Source organism: Procambarus clarkii, chromosome 79, assembly GCF_040958095.1.
Source record: "Procambarus clarkii isolate CNS0578487 chromosome 79, FALCON_Pclarkii_2.0, whole genome shotgun sequence".
Lineage (NCBI taxonomy): Eukaryota > Metazoa > Arthropoda > Malacostraca > Decapoda > Cambaridae > Procambarus > Procambarus clarkii.
In genome coordinates, this window is record NC_091228.1 from 8,590,109 (window position 1) to 8,606,815 (window position 16,707).

Below are 16,707 nucleotides of genomic sequence, written 5' to 3' on the forward strand. Positions count from 1 at the left end.
GTCTGTCTGCCTGTTTCCATTTCTCTCTCATTCCTCTTTTCCTTCTCTATATCTTTCTACCTCTTTGTCCCTCATCTTTCCTTTGAACCCCCATCCTCTCTCTCTCTCTCTCTCTCTTTTTTTCTCTCTCTCTCCAAACCACTTCCAACTAGTAGCACTTCACGTAACATTCTCACCCTGGGAGGCCGGAGTTGCCCCTCATCCACCTATCTACTAACACCGAGCAGTTTTAAGTCTCCTCTATGCAATGGATTACTTTACCCATTGGTAAGGAATCTCTCAACCAGCTACTATTTACCCCCACCACCACCACCGCTTCCCATATTTTAGCTAATTACAATCAAAGTGTGATAGTTTGGTTTGTTTATTTTGTTGAGATGAATGCACAGTGCTTTACATTATATTATCAATAGAAAGACAATACCCAAAATATCCTGAGTGTTGTATTATGATATTCCAAGAATTGTTAATTTCGTTCTAATTCGCACCATGTTAAGTTGAACTCGATTTACTTAGGCAATACAGGACCTAAACATGTTAGGCACATACCCCATAGATAACACTATAAATATGGATAATAATATTTAATATCGTTCATTTGGGTATTAGGAGTCTCGAACCACTGACTGCCAACACGGGAAACGGTCGCTCTATCATCCGAGCTACTGAATAAGTAACAATAAAGGCGGATTTCAGAGACTCAGTTGCTCCGTTGATAAGAAATGAACTTTGGAGAGTTAATTTTTCAACTTCCTTCGACAGTGAAGAAAAACATAAGATATATTGAGGAGATACGAGTTAGAATCATTAATCTTACCCTTTCGTTTACATTAATCAACATATGTTTACAAGAAAGACTGCTACCAAAATATAGCAATATATTTTACTTTTATCTATTTATTATTAATTTCTTTAAATTTTCAATTTTTTTATTGCTATGAACCTCTCATTCATCTCTGACTACAGACCGCAACTCACAACTGTTGCAATAAGGCAAATAAACTTCTAACAATTTCCCCAACACAGACTCGTTTCACGAGTAATGTATATGATTTAGGAAGCCATAAATTTTGCACTAAAATTATATTTGAGATTCATAAATTTCCGTTCAACAAGCTGGAAGCGAAGAGGCCAAAAGCCTTACTCCTCTCACGCTTATAATTTAAGTGTTTAGAAAGCTTAACACAGTGGGAAACTTATGGTTGGAGTTTATTGAGAGATAACTAGTTTAAAATAATTATATTTTAATGTTTTTGCTAATCGTAGGTACAGGGTTTGTTGAGATTCTCAGCAGTTGACACATCAACCCTATACATTAATGACGTCATCTATCTACCTGTCTGTGAAACCACCTACTAATTCACATGCTTGTCCAGTAACTTGTCTTTCGACTGATCGTGTCATCCATCCACTATCCATTCCATCCAGAGTCCCAAACAACACTTCAACCTTCATTACACATCTATGCACTCATTCAATTGTAAGCAAATCTGCTTACTTGCCTATTTCAAACTCCTTTTAATCAACTCATTTCACACCTTTTTCTTAACCAATCCCTGTCATACACCAACCCATTTTCAGGTCTCCTCACTCACCCACCAACCCATTTTTCAGGTCCCCCTCACTCACCCACCAACCCGTTTTGAGGTCCTCTCACTCACCCACCAACCCATTTTCAGGTCCTCTCACTCACCCACCAAACCACACTCACCCATCTCAGAGACACTTAATTATCACACACACACTCATTTACCCAACCACCACCCACATGCACCCATATACTCGCCTCTTCACACACCAGTGGAATCCAATCAAGGACCCACTGCTTGCAAGTTACATTCAGTCCAACGATACTCATTACCACTCAGTTTAATTTGGGGAAACACAAACACCACATCTATGCCTATGTTGGAACCCACTTTCCCCCCTTTAACCCCCCCTGGTGTGAACCAACATGTTAGGAAATTACCTATTACTTTCTCCCCTTATTTATCTCTGTCTCAATCATTTCTTTAATTCGTAACGTGTAAATATTAATACAAATATTATTTTTATTAATTCTATTATTAAGAGGAACCCATACTTCAGAACATCAGACTTAATACTGGCAAAAGTTTAGACTATTTGGATTGTATTAAATGAAAGAATACAATACTTGTCTCTGCCTCAACAAATCCCAATTAAGAAATGGGATGTTCTGAGACGTTTGAGTCAGGATCAGTGGGCGAGGGAATGGGTAAACAAAGTGGGAAGGGTCTTATAAGGAGAGTCCATGGAGAGTCTAAGATGATTCCACAACCCCACGCTCCCCCACACTTGTCATTCTCACAACATTGGCGAAATTCACTATTACTTCAGGAAGAAATTGCCTTGCCACAGCTTGAAACTCACCACCATTATGGCAGCTTCAACCAACCCACCACCATTACCGCAGCTTCGACAAACCCACCAACATTACTCCAGCTTCGACAAACCCACCAACATTACTCCAGCTTCAACAAACCCACCAACATTACCGCAGCTTCAACAAACCCACCACCACTACCACCACAACACAATCACTACTAATGTTACCTCCTTCAAAATAATCCCCACTGCCATTAACACAGGATCAACAAACACACGACGACCACCACCAGACAACCACCATCAGACAACCACCATTACATACCAATCCAACTACCACTATTACTTCAACAACAATCTCACCAATATTACAACTGAAACTCAACAAACATTATTACCACCAAAACAACCACCCCCAACCAGCCACATTACCATCATTTACCTCCAACAACCATATCGTCACAACACAACTCCCCACCATCACACATTCACCCGAACAACAACAACTGCTCTTTCCCCTACAACCATCAGAGTTATAACTAATAACAGCAATATGGTGAAATGGGTCGTTGATCACAACCTTTCTGTACCGTGAGCACTGAAGAGGCGAACAGCTGGTTGACGAGGCTTATGACAGGAGCCTTTGACTGCCATATTCTCAATTAAAAGAACCGAACAGTGAGGTGGGGGGCGGGGGTTCCAGAGAAGGGTAGGCTATTTTTTTGTTCTGGTTTCGATCTGTTTCCATTTACCATCGTTTGTTGATTCAGGCTTTTCACGGGGTTGGGGAGTGGAGGTCGAGTTCTCTGTCATTAGGGAAATGAGTGCTCTTTGATTCTCTTGTGCCTTCAGTTCGTATTTTGTCGTTCTATTTTTGGAAGGCAGAATGAACTATGTTTCATTCTGATAATCACAGAGTTTGTTTCTGATAATCACAGTTCTCTGTTTCCAGTTTGCATTATAAATGTTGGGAGCTTTGATCGAGAGACACTTACTTTTCACACATGGTGGAAAGTACTCCTTAATATGTTTACCCAAAATTTCGAGTCACAGTAGTTTTAAGGGACTTAAGGCAACTGTCTATAGTCCCTTAAATTGAAATCCCTTAAAGTTCGCTGCATTTTAGGTTTGTCTCACCAACTTCTTTGAATCTTAGTTTCACGCTAATTATCTCTTACCCAAATTTCTCTTTACCAATTTCCACTCTCCAACTCTTTCACATTGCGCAAAACTTTACTAACTTTTAAATTGGAGAAGCGCTTCTTCGTTTCAGTTTCAGTTTCAACAGTACAGTCGAATCAAGTTATTGCAGACACTGAAGATTGCAATCTAGCCATGACTGGCGGAGTTGTCTGTATTTCTCATTGGTACTGTACCCTAAAATCGAGCTCAATGAGTAACTGTAACCCTCACCCCAGCTCCCACTGACACTGTAACCTGCATTTCAGTTCCCACGCAGAACTATAGCTGCATTTTTGGCGAAGTGTTCAATTCCTATTGCTTGAGTTCATTTATTACATGTATATCCAGTTTTTTCCTCTGCTATTATAAAGGAAATCACATTAAAGTTCTCTTGATATTGTTTAGGAAAACAAGACTTTAGTCATTGATGCTAAAATAATTAACAAAAATATCGCACTGAACATGGAAACAATTTAGTTTTTTATCATATTCGTAACCCAGACAAATTGACATTTAAAGGGAAAAATGAGTTCTTGAAGACTCCCGACATTCCACTTCGTGGACAACAGCGATACGAGAAGTGATTTTGATAGCCATACAAGTGCGTGTGGCCCCACACGCAAACACACGCACACGCACATACACACGCACGCGAGGGAAGGTTCGTGAGGAGCGAGCAGAGAGCGTCCCTCCTCCACCGCGGGCTGGTTGAGGTGAACTGATGTTGGCGCGGCTTCCAGACCCACAGTGTCACGCTCCAGGGTGTCTGCCACCACCCCCTTCTGCCACCACCCCCTTCTGCCACCACCCCCTTCTGCCACCACCCCCTTCTGCCACCACCCCCTGCTGCCACCACCACCTGCTGCCACCACCACCTGCTGCCACCATCCTCTCCTGCCACCATCCTCTCCTGCCACCTGGGGATGGGACGGGGGAAAGGAATGGTGCCCAACCACTTGGACGCCCTGCGATTGAACGCCGACCTGCATGAAGCTCTACCGTAGCTCTACCGTCCAGCCCAAGTGGTTGGGTATACAAACAGGGATATAAGAAGTGCTTGGTAACAAGAAAAATATATTATAAGAATAGTCATGAAGAGACAAGAAGCATATGAAATTAAAGAGTAAAAAGGAACAGTTAAAAGTACAAAAAAAATAATGAATATCAGGTAAAGAGAATTAGAGCAAAAATGGAAGAAATTTTATCAACAGTTAAATATTGCACCAAGAATATTGGAACAGGCGAGAGGGTAATATTAGGGACGCATGGAAGAATATTAACTAACATAGAATTTAATGTTGACCAAACCACACACTAGAAAGTGAAGGGACGACGACGTCTCCCAACCGACTTGAGAAACGTCGTCGTCCCTTCACTTTCTAGTGTGTGGTTTGGTCAACATATTTCAGCTACGTTATTGTGACTCCTCGTCTGCATAGAATTTAATATTTTGACTGTGTGATTAGTTTTGCTGCTGTGAGAAAACATAAGGCCTCAACGCATACACAAATACAACAATATAAGAGCTCAGTGCATCAATGTAGAAGCTGACTTGTGAAAGCAGATGTGTGTGTGAGGTATATACACGAAAATAAAAACATACAACAGATAAACATAAATGCAATAGAATTGTAGACTTTGCCCTAAATGGTTGAGAAAATGGTACTGTGCCAAATGGTTAGACAAGAGCCATTATAGTGCCATTGAAATAATATATGAATGAACGCTGTGAGAGTAAGAATTATAGGGATATTTGTCCCCAGAGAGATGTGGAGAAGTTGTATTGTGTGATAAGGATTGGCCATGTCCTGAAAAATAACTGAGAATTTGGTCTGTGATTAAAAGCAGGACCAGTCGAAGCGTGGCTCTGACATTTGCTCTGAGATTGCCATTAAAAAACGGTTTTGAGAACAACTTCGCTTGTATGGTCTTGTGAAATGTGAAAATAAAGTGGTCACTGAATAGTGTTAAGGATAAATGGAGTTTATGGAATGTTGCTAAAGGTAGAAAAAACTTACCATTCAGTAGGTAAGATAATTGCAAGTGTTAATTGAGTTATGAGTGACAAATAATAATGTATGGGTTCTACAGAGCTCAATATCCACTTGGTAGGTTAGTATATATGGAACATCTCATGCTAGAAATATATCTGAATTGAATGTGTTATAGGAATTGAATGTGTTATAGGTGTGTCGGGAGCCGGTCGGCCAAGCGGACAGCACACTGAACTTGTGATCCTGTGGTCCTGGGTTCGATCCCGGGCGTCGGCGTGAAACAGTGGGCAGAGTTTCTTTCACCCTATGCCCCTGTTACCTAGCAGTAAAATAGGTACCTGGGTGTATAGTCAGCTGTCACGGGCTGCGTCCTAGGGGTGGAGGCCTGGTCGAGGACTGGGCCGCGGGGACACTAAAGCCCCGAAATCCTCTCAAGATAACCTCAATATCTCAAGATAGGAATGAACTGAATAAATGAAAAATGCAGCAGTTCGAATGAAAAATGATGTGTAAATATATTACCTGAATATGTTGTTTGTGTGTGAAAGAAAACGAATAAAATGGAATGTATTCAAAATCAAAGTGATGGTGGAGGACAGAGAAATGAAAATAATCCCAATATCAATTAACGATTGCACCTGGAGGACATTATGACCACGCCAGATGTTGCAATAGGTTCTGGGTCAGGTCGCTTGTGATTGCATTCTCACTTTACCCCTGAGAGCGCACAAGAACCTTCATCATGACCATGGCGCCAGATTCATGAAGCAGTTACGCTTACGAACGTGTACATCTTTTCTCAATCTTTGACGGCTTTCGGTTACATTTATTAAACAGTTTACAAGCATGAAAACTTCCCAATCAACTGTTGTTATTGTTATAGACAGCCTTCTGGTGCTTCGGAGCTCATTAACTGTCTAATAATTGTAAACAAAGCCGCCAAAGATTGAGAAAAGATGTACAGGTTCGTGAGTACTTGCGTAATTGCTACGTGAATCTGGGGTCAGATCATGACCATGGAGACAGGCTTGAGGGAGGCTTAGGACATTGGTTGGGAAGAGTCTGCTTCGTATATGAAAGTAGTTTCCTCTTGAACAAATCCACAAGGGCCGTGACGAGGATTCGAATCTGCGTCCGGGAGCATTTGATACATCACGTTAGTGTGATCTCTGTGTGTAGTTTCCTCTTAGTTTGTGAAGGTAGTGGCAGGACACATTCTCTGAGGATGGAAATGCTTCAGGGTTATATATATATATATATATATATATATATATATATATATATATATATATATATATATATATATATATATATATATATATATATATATATATATATTGTGTGTGTGTGTTTCCTAAAATCGACACACCGGCTCAAATTTTATTGTATTAAACAGTGGAAATAGGAGAGTAAAATTTACATTGACATCCAGAACTTTGTCAGGAATTCAAAGCTACCTTCCCATTTTACATAATTCGCAGACTGTGTGTGTTACATATGTCTCATTGTGGAGCTGCACGCTGCAAAAAAAATATATAACAAATTCTCTTCTGCCTTTAGAAAAAAAAATTGAATCTGCCTTCCAGTGGGGCGCAAATACTGCTTATTGAAGCACGTTACAATACAGTAAATAAATACAGTCATTCAAGAATTGTTGTCTGATATTCCTTGATGGACCCTCACATACACTCATACACATACACACACACACACACAAACGAACCATTTCTCCCGCCTCATCATGTGTGTAAGTAGTGTCTGGACCACTGGGCTAAATAACCCAGTACCGGGCGACAAACTTTCCGGTGAGAGGCGCAGTAAAGAGCTCTCCTCTATTAGTGTTTATGGCCTAATAGAGCCGTAGTAAGTAATGAAACTAGCCCATGATCAGCTTCCTGAAGATATATACCAGTCATTTTTCCCCCTTGGGCGTATTTTATTACTTAGTAAGGAAACGAGTAAAGTACATTGTGGTGCCAGTAAACATTATTTGTGTCTAGGGTTCAGCTGGCTAATTGTTACAAAGGATATTATTGATTTTATTTTCCTGGAGGGTTTTCGGGACATTAGAAGATCGTTATGTCTGGCATTCTTCAGCAATGTTCTTGCTTGTATCAGTATTTGTGAAGCGTGTTGGTTTGTTTGTTTGTTGTTTGAAGATTCGCTACTTGGAACAAAAAGTTCCAAGTAGCACGGGCTATGGTGAGCCCGTAGTGGGTATATAAGGGCTTTCAACTCTTTCTCTCACTAGTACCTTCACTCCGGTACCAATTGACACATTTCACGTGTGTCTTGTACCATCAGGGAGTTGGGGAAATAAGTAGGGGGCTCCCATGAACCTACGTACACTGTCAGAAGGTAACAGTTCGCTAGAACAGGATTTATCGACCAACATGGGGCTACAACATATAATTAAAATCCGGGTCTCTGGGTCCCTGAGCTGTTAAAATGACGGTAGCTTATTAAATTCTATTCCGGAGCCTACCAGGTCAATGACTGTAAATAAGGCTTCGGTTACTGATCTCAATTTCAGGCGTTAGAACGGTCAAGCAGGGAAATTAAAAGTCCTTAGAGCAAATACTGAATACAAACTCTCTCCGTATACAACATTTCAACTGAAGCTTCTAATTAGTTCTAATAATCCTAATTAATTCTTAATACCTGGTATTTTAACTGAATGAGAAGTCAGTATTGTTCATGATTGCTAAGATAATACTCAAATAATACCAGGTAAAGCTCAGTATCTGCATTTGAATTCTCTCAGCTTGTCATTCTAACGCATATTGATGGGAGACAATGCATCATGAACGTCCCAGTGCCCTTGTTCCCAGCTAATCAATCTGTGAAGGTTTTCAAGCCACAACTTTCTCTGGATTTGCCACAACGTACGAAATACAAAGTGCTAACTTAGCTAGAAACGGACAAACCAAACCACCTCACCTATTGTTTTCATAGTACTTTGTACGTTGGAGATCATCACGTCCAAAAAAAGACGTATTGGTTTGGAGAATCATCCCAAAATATACTTAAAATACGAATTTAAATCAATACAATTTTAAACAAACAAAAATAGTCTTCCGTTTGGATTAAACATCATGAAAAATATTAAATTTGTAATTCAGTAAACTGTGTTTCAACACTCGCCCGATATGCTAAAAAGAATTAATTAGCACTAGCAAATGTTATGTCAGAGCAGATCATAACTTTCTCCAATATCGGTAAAGCCATTGAGGCGCTGGAGCGATTCCAGACTTGCAGGTTTAGACTATCACACACACGGTAATACACTGAGGAACTAATCCAGTTTGTCGCTAACACAATCATTTGTTAATATACCCACACGAGAACACACATTAATGCACTTGCACCAACAAATACAGACTCTTAAAACACACACACTAACAAATTCAAACACTAATCTACTGTATTCACACTCAAACACACTCATTAACTCACTAAAACACTAACAAATTCACTCACATATACACACACATAATAAATACCTCTCTCTTATCACTAATTTCAGAATAACAGTCACATAGACTAACCAGTCATTTCCCAAATGACTTTCAAAGAATTATCACCCAGATAATAATATGTGAATCAATGTCTTGAAGCAACGTAGCCCTTCAGCGGCGGATATTGGTCCAGATTACATTGTCCCCGTCTATTTGTTATCCATCTCGTCATAACACCAACAGAGATAACATATTGCCTTTTTGGATTTTAATTCGGCCTCTAAAGATGCTAAATTTTACTTTAACAAAACCTGTCAGGTCCAATAAAATTGTCAAATGAATCATGGAATCTTGTTACTAATCTCACTACAGTGAAGATGAGCCTTTGAAGTATAGGGAAGATTCATGTTAGAATCAATGAATCTTATTTTGGGTTAATATTTAACTCTCACCCCTCACTCCCATGGTTGTTTTATCATACCTTTCATTGTCATATTTTACCTCCTATGGTTCTCCTATTCTCCCTTCTATTGTAGTTCTGTTCTCCTTCCCATGTTAACTATATCCTCCCTTCCATGGTCGCTCTATCCCACCTACCATGGACATCCTATTCTACTCCCTCACATGTTTGTTCCGCCTATCGTCTTTCATAACACCTAACCCCCTTCCAACCCTACGTTAGGCCTCCTCTTTCCATGGCCCCCCCCCCTCTATCCACGTTTTCCCTTCCTCGCTCCCCAGTTCGTTGCCCCTGTCTCCCCTCCATGTTCCCCCCCACCCCTTTACCCCACGATTCCCTCTCCCTCTCCCATCAAGGGGGAGGTCAGTCCCTCCCCCTTGTTGACTCAGGCCGCTGTAAATGGGAGCACGTTTTGCAAATACGTTTTTGATAGTAATTATTGGTTCTCTCCCATGCTGAATGACTTTTTGGTTCAATATGCGCCTCGGAAATGGTTTTTTGTAAAATATTTATGGATTAATATGTTGTGTGTACATGAATGTTGGAGGATAATTATATGTACACTAAATTATACTTCAGGTTGGTATATATATACACACACACCACACACACACACACACACACACACACACACACACACACACACACACACACACACAGTGATGACAGTGATGTGGTGGAGGCTGACTCCATACATGGTTTAAAGCGTAGATATGATAAGAGTCCAATAGGCTCAGGAACCTGTACACCAGTAGATTGACAGTTGAGAGGCGGGACCAAAGAGCCAGAGCTCAATCCCCGCAAGCACAAATAGGCGAGTACAAATAGGTGAGTACACACACACACACACCAAAAGCTGGAAAGAAACCTTCAGACTGGAATCTCATGTCACTAGAACTATGTATGAACCTTAACTAAACGACCCCCCCCCCCCTCACCGTGACACCTGAGTGTCAGTGACACCATGAAAAGATTACAACTGATAAAATAAATTACGACAGAAGCTATTGAACGAAACAAGGTATCGACTGAAATGCTTAATAATGTAGTAAAAGTATTGTTCAGTCCCCTTGATATATTAATAAATTTCTTTCTGGATACGGAAGTGCTTTCAAACTCCTAATATTGTGCCTGTGTACAAAAAAGGGGAATGACAAGGTGGGGAGAAAATGTAGAAGATTAGGACGAGAGAAACTGATGGTATTAGACGAAGGAACAAAAACATGGGTTGGAACAGAGAATATGAATGAGTACAAACGGACATGAACAGTGACAGATAGAGAGAGAACATGTTCTCTCGTTCAACAATAGTCGAACAAGAGAACACTAACAGCACTAGAACGAGAGAACATGGATGGAAAGTGGAAACTGAAATGAGCCGCAGGAATGTTGAAAACACTTCCGTCAATACCAGAGTAGCGAGCAAGAGGAACGAAGAGAGAGAGGGAAAGATAGATGTTGCTTACTCCATGGGGTGATAATGTGGGATATTTGGGTTTGATTCTGATTAATTAATAATTAAAGTAGTAAATTAAATTACGAAGGACCACCCGCTTTTAAAGGAAAGAGGGAAACTGAGTATTTCAGATCATTAGATAAAATTCCAGAGAAAACCAGTGACTATGGATATGACTAGAAAGTATGATCATAAGAATAATTAATGGGCTGTATTATTAAAAACCAAACCTCAAACACCTACATTGGGGGGTTATTACTGGAGGTCAGTACGTCCAGGAATCAGTGTGGTTCGTTCACTAATTCTATTAATAATAATCTAATCCTATAATTAATGTTGAATATAATATTATTCATACAAAGAAGAACATGAATATGAGCATAATAATGAGTTACAGTAAATCACACATTATGTTGAACATTCTGAATGTATCAAATTGCAAAGTTATGAATAAAAAGAAATAAGCCTTAGCTGGTAATAGATTCCTTTAGATAACCCTGGCAGTCCTCTTAATCTCCAAGTCTGGTACACCGACGAATTACACGGTTAACATGGAGAAGACAGCATGAGGAATTCGTCTCTCGAGCTGCAAGATAAATAACTACCAGTAGCAATTGATTTAACTACTCAATTCATATTCAAGATTATTAATATCTACAGATAGAATTCTAATCACCTGTTATTAGGTGTTGTCTTGCCGCGTGACGTGCAATCACCCCGCTATTAATAAACTTGTAAATGATGCATCAAATAAAAGTACTTAACTGTGGGCACTGTGTAAGTATTAAGATTGCCGTAATTACGTATCCTAAGTTGGATGGATGCGTTTCAAGCTGGCTGATCACGTGTCGTCAGGAACCAAGTCTAGGGTTCCCTTATTTAACACCAGCACTAGTTGAAGATACTATCTGCAAGGTCGTTCACGCCTCACAGTGGCGGCTTTCATCTGTGGATGGACACACGTGTCCTATTTGCTGGACAATGGCGTCTTTTGTGAGTACGTTAAGCGCAGGTCTGCCTCTCTTCGGTTCCCCACGTGTACGTGTACTGAGGATGGCATGGCGTCCCTCCTACCCACGCCGAGTCGACGTTCATTACACATTCGCGCTTGAAACTCTAAAGACTGGACGGGTTTATTATTTAGAGGAACGAAATATTATTATTTAACTATTTAAGAATAGTAAAGATATAAGGGAGAGGAATTAATGTCTCCCCATAGCATTCATTGATGACGCTACCTCTATCGCGAGGTAAACGTTTTGATTCTAAAGCTCTATTCGGCTTTTAGTTAGAGAACCATTCGTCTGCAATCAGTTGCCATACAGAATGCTTTAATTATGGAGAATCGTATTTAATTCTCACACAAATTGTATATAATGTGTTTTACTGTAAAGAAATCTGACGCAATACTAGCGTCAGATGACGTGAGAATTCTAGCCTAATGCACAGATGAATTATTAGTACACGAGAATTCTACGAGTTGTTAATTTTACTTACTACAATATTAATATGGTTAGTAATAAGTAATGAGAATACAACAATGCTGTATTCGATGTTGGAAATATCCAACAGAAAAGCAACAAGGTTGAAAAGCCATTGCAAAAGGCAATTAGTGACTGATAAGAGGGGAACCAAGAGCTGTAACTTTCCGAGCACACACTCACAGAGTACATGTACACTCAAGGACGTGAGTACATGTGCTCACGTACATGTGCTCGCGTACGTGTGCTCACGTACATGTGCTCGCGTACGTGTGCTCACGTACATGTGCTCACGTACATGTGTTCACGTACATGGACGTCAGAACCTACAATCAAATGAATATTTACTATTGTTATTTATTTTATTATTATTAAACCTAATATTATTTTTAGTATTGCTCTAATATTATTTAAAAATAATATTATGTATAGTTATTAATAATTATCTTAAATATGTAATAAGTTTTTATTTAATTTTTGTTTGTAAAACAAAAGACATATAAAAAAATAGTGTTAATAATGATATTATACAAACGGTGAACACAAAACCATTTTTAATAATGTCTCTCGCGTCATTATTATCAGCCTCCTTATTTATGTCCGCCTCGCTTATTGCCTGGCCTTTATTAGTCTGGTAAATCATCCACTTATGTGTCATTCCTTGTGATATCAGCGTGAGATATTGTACAATATTCTCTTCCTCTCGGGCGATTGTATATCGCTTCTACATCGCTTCTCTCTCTGTTTCTATCATTCTAGATCTCTTTTTCAAACGGTATCTCTATCATTTTACCCTTCAACCTCTCTTTATTTCTCACATATTGCGATGTCCTTAATTTCTTCTGCTTTGTCTCTTGTTCTCTGTTTTTCTCGCTCGTATATCACCTACTTTATTACTTCCTAATTTCTTTATTGTTCTTACCTCCGTTTTATATTACCCTCTTTATTCTTTTCCCTAATTCTCTCTCTCATTTTATATCTGGTGATTCTCACTATTGTATCTCTTCAGTCTTTCCACTTCGTATCTTTATTTATATGTCTCTCGCTCGTATATACGCTAGATTTATTCTTTCCTTCAAACCCCCTCTCTTTTATTTTTCTCTCTCTCCTTATCTCTACTACATCTCAACTTCCCTGCTCGTGTGTGTGAAGGAGCGTGTCGTGCAGCCCTCAAGACACTAACCCACTTAGACATTCACTCACCGGCGCTAATTAACTGAGCTGTGATAGGTATTTTCCTCATCTTAACCCGCCATCCACTCGCATCAAATGAATCTGATGTCTTTGCCGGAAACATGTAGCTGGAGTATATTAATCTTTGATGTCTGTGGGCAACGATTTGATGGAAAGAGAGGCGGAAAGAGAGGCGGAAAGAGAAAGACATAAGTAACTGGCAGATGGGATGGGTAAGTACATAAGTAGCGGACAAAGGAGCGGGTAACAGTGTAAATAACTGACAGAAGGGATGGGTAGGTACGTAACTGATGGACAGGAGGTCAGATAATTACATAAGTAACGGACTGATATGGGTAATTACACAAGTGACAGGAAAAAGGGGCGGATATTCAAGTGATGGACAGATGGTCAAATGGTGGTGAATAAATATATTAACGACTAGCAAATAGCCGAGAGAGTGAATATATAGTGAATAGAATAAAGACAGAGTGTGAGTAAATTTATAAACTAGCAGATGATGCAAAAACTATGTAAAAAGAACAACAATGCCATGTATATATATAACAAAAATCAAAAACTCTTCCAGAAGACTTGAACAAATTGAGAAATTGGCGGCACATATGGGCAATAAATTTGCAGACCAATTTTGAAATTTGAGACGCCAGCATATTCCATACCTCTGAACGTCCTCTGAACGAGGAAGTTCAGGGAATATACCCTCTTCCAGTGGGGTATAGACTCATTCCTCTTAAAGCTTGCTGATGATGAAAAAAATATGTGAAGTTGAGACTACCGAACGACCTGGAAAAACAGAAGGAATGGTCTAGAAAATGATTACTAAAGTTGAAGTCAGGAAAGTGTAAAGAAATGAAATTAGGTGAAGGGAGCAAGAAGCCGAACAAAAAAGTACCATCTGAGAGGTAAAATCCTGCAATAGTCAAATAGAGAGAAAGATTTGAGGCTTGATATTACACCGAACCTGTCCCCAGAAACCCACATCGAAAGGACATCTTCATCGGCATATGCAAGACTGGCCAACATAAGAACTGCCTTTGAAAACTTGTGTAATGAATCGTTCAGAACCTTGTACACCACTTAAGTCAGGCAAATCCTGGAGTATGCAGCTCCAGCCTGGAGTCCATACCTAGTTAAACACAAGACAAAGTTAGAGAAAATTCAGAGGTATGCCACCAGACTAGTCCCAGAACTTAGAGATATGAGCTACGTGGAAAGGATACGGAGGCATAATCTCACGTCCTTTGTAGACAGAAGAGTAGAGGAGACATAATCACCACCTAAAAAATCTAAGAGGAATTGACAGTGGACAAAGACAAACCGTTTAGAATGGGTGGAACACCAACAAGGAACACCTGTGTACACAGGTGGAAATTGAGAACCCAAATGAGACACAGACATTAGAATATACATTGTTTAGTGTCAGAGTAGTTAACAAATCGAATGCATTAGCAAGTAATGTGGCGGAGACAGACTCCATACAGTTTCAATAGTAGATATGATAGAACCCAATAGAATCAGTAACCTGTATACCAATTGATTGACAATTAAGAGGCGGGGCCAAAGAGCCGAAGTTCAACATCTGTAAGCGTGGGGTTTAGCTGAGTAAGTTTAACTAGGTGAGTACTCAGTTATACTCTAGGTGAGTACAACTAAGTGCGTACACGCACCTCAATAAGCCTAACAGGCGTCCTGTCACAGAAATGGGAAACGAGGAAAATATATTAGAAGTAAATCGATGTTTGATGTTAAAAATAACTTTTAGTGATGTGTTTTTCCGGCACTCGGGTCTATAGCATTCGTAACTAAATATTTTTTAGCAAAAGCAATTTAGAACAGAATGCTGTGTGTATTAAGCTCAATATGACATGAAATTTTCCCTTTTTTGGGAAGATTATGGGATTTTTTTTTTTACTTTTAATAAAGTATGGGTAACCTTTGATACAAGACCTTCACACTACCATCATCTTTACCACCCTGTCCATGGAGGACAGATGATAACACACACATATATATATATATATGCTCGTTAGCGTTGTAAATGTGTGGCCACGTCTGTGGTACAAAATAATTAAAAACAAAATCATTGTGGGAAGAGTACCAAATAGGTAAATATCGGGTACCCGGGAGCAGAAACACTGAGACAGGGCAAAAGGTTTGTCTTGGAGGGCTTTTAATAGATTCAAGTTCATTCAGGGTGTGGAAAAGAGCAAACCACTTAAAAAGGGCTCTAGTGAATGGTAATATGCGTCTATTCTGTTCCAGAATTATAATAATCCTAATAAGAAAACATTGAAGATACAAATAACAGATAATTTGACATGACTTTGGGAAAGAGAAATCGACTGACAAGCGAAGGACTAACAAGAAATTAAGGATATTTACGGGTAAATTTTCATTGGGAAAATTAAGAAATTTCTCGACTAGTTACGTGTGCAATTATCATGACCTCCAAATTTCAAAGATTAAACACAATAAAATCCACAACATATTAACAGTAAAACTAGAAAATGAAAAATAAAGTAACAAGACAAGATCGAAGAGAAGGGCCAGACAGAGAAAATGAAAATGAAATATATGAAGTTCCTAAGACAATCTTCCAAGGAGTGATAAAACTAGCACTTGAGCACCTACATAAAGCAGGAAACCCAAGAGTTACGAGACTCAGCATAATGAAGGTAACAATAGATGAGATAAAGTAACAACATTTAAATAGAGATGTGCTTAAAATCTTAGGACCAAAAAAAAAGTCTTCCCATGGATGGAAAAAATTAAAATAAAACTCATAGCAAAACTCTAAGCAAAGCTCGTTTAATAACAAAAACTCTTTAAAAAAAAAGAGTGGTTTCCTACCTGACAGCTAGAAAAATGCTGAAATAGGCAAAAAGGAACTAAAAATGTATCATTTACTTATATATCCTGCAAGATTCTAGGGCAATTAATAAGGAGACAAACCTTTAACGATGGTTGATAGAGGCGAAGTCATGAAAAAATCATGTTAGAGTTCTATGTCACTATATCAGTGATGTAACAGGGAAAAAAGAAGGATATGATCACTGCTTTTTCCTAGACTACGTGAAAACAGTCGAAACTGTTTCTGACAAAATTCTGAAACGCGCTATTGGAAGCGTCGTGACTG

General features: G+C 39.2%; 1 pseudogene; it reads right to left on the reverse strand.

The window, feature by feature from the left end:
- LOC123764532 (zwei Ig domain protein zig-8-like) overlaps positions 1-4,248 on the reverse strand; it is a 325,506-nt pseudogene extending 321,258 nt beyond the window's left edge.
- Positions 4,249-16,707: the final 12,459 nt, after the last annotated feature.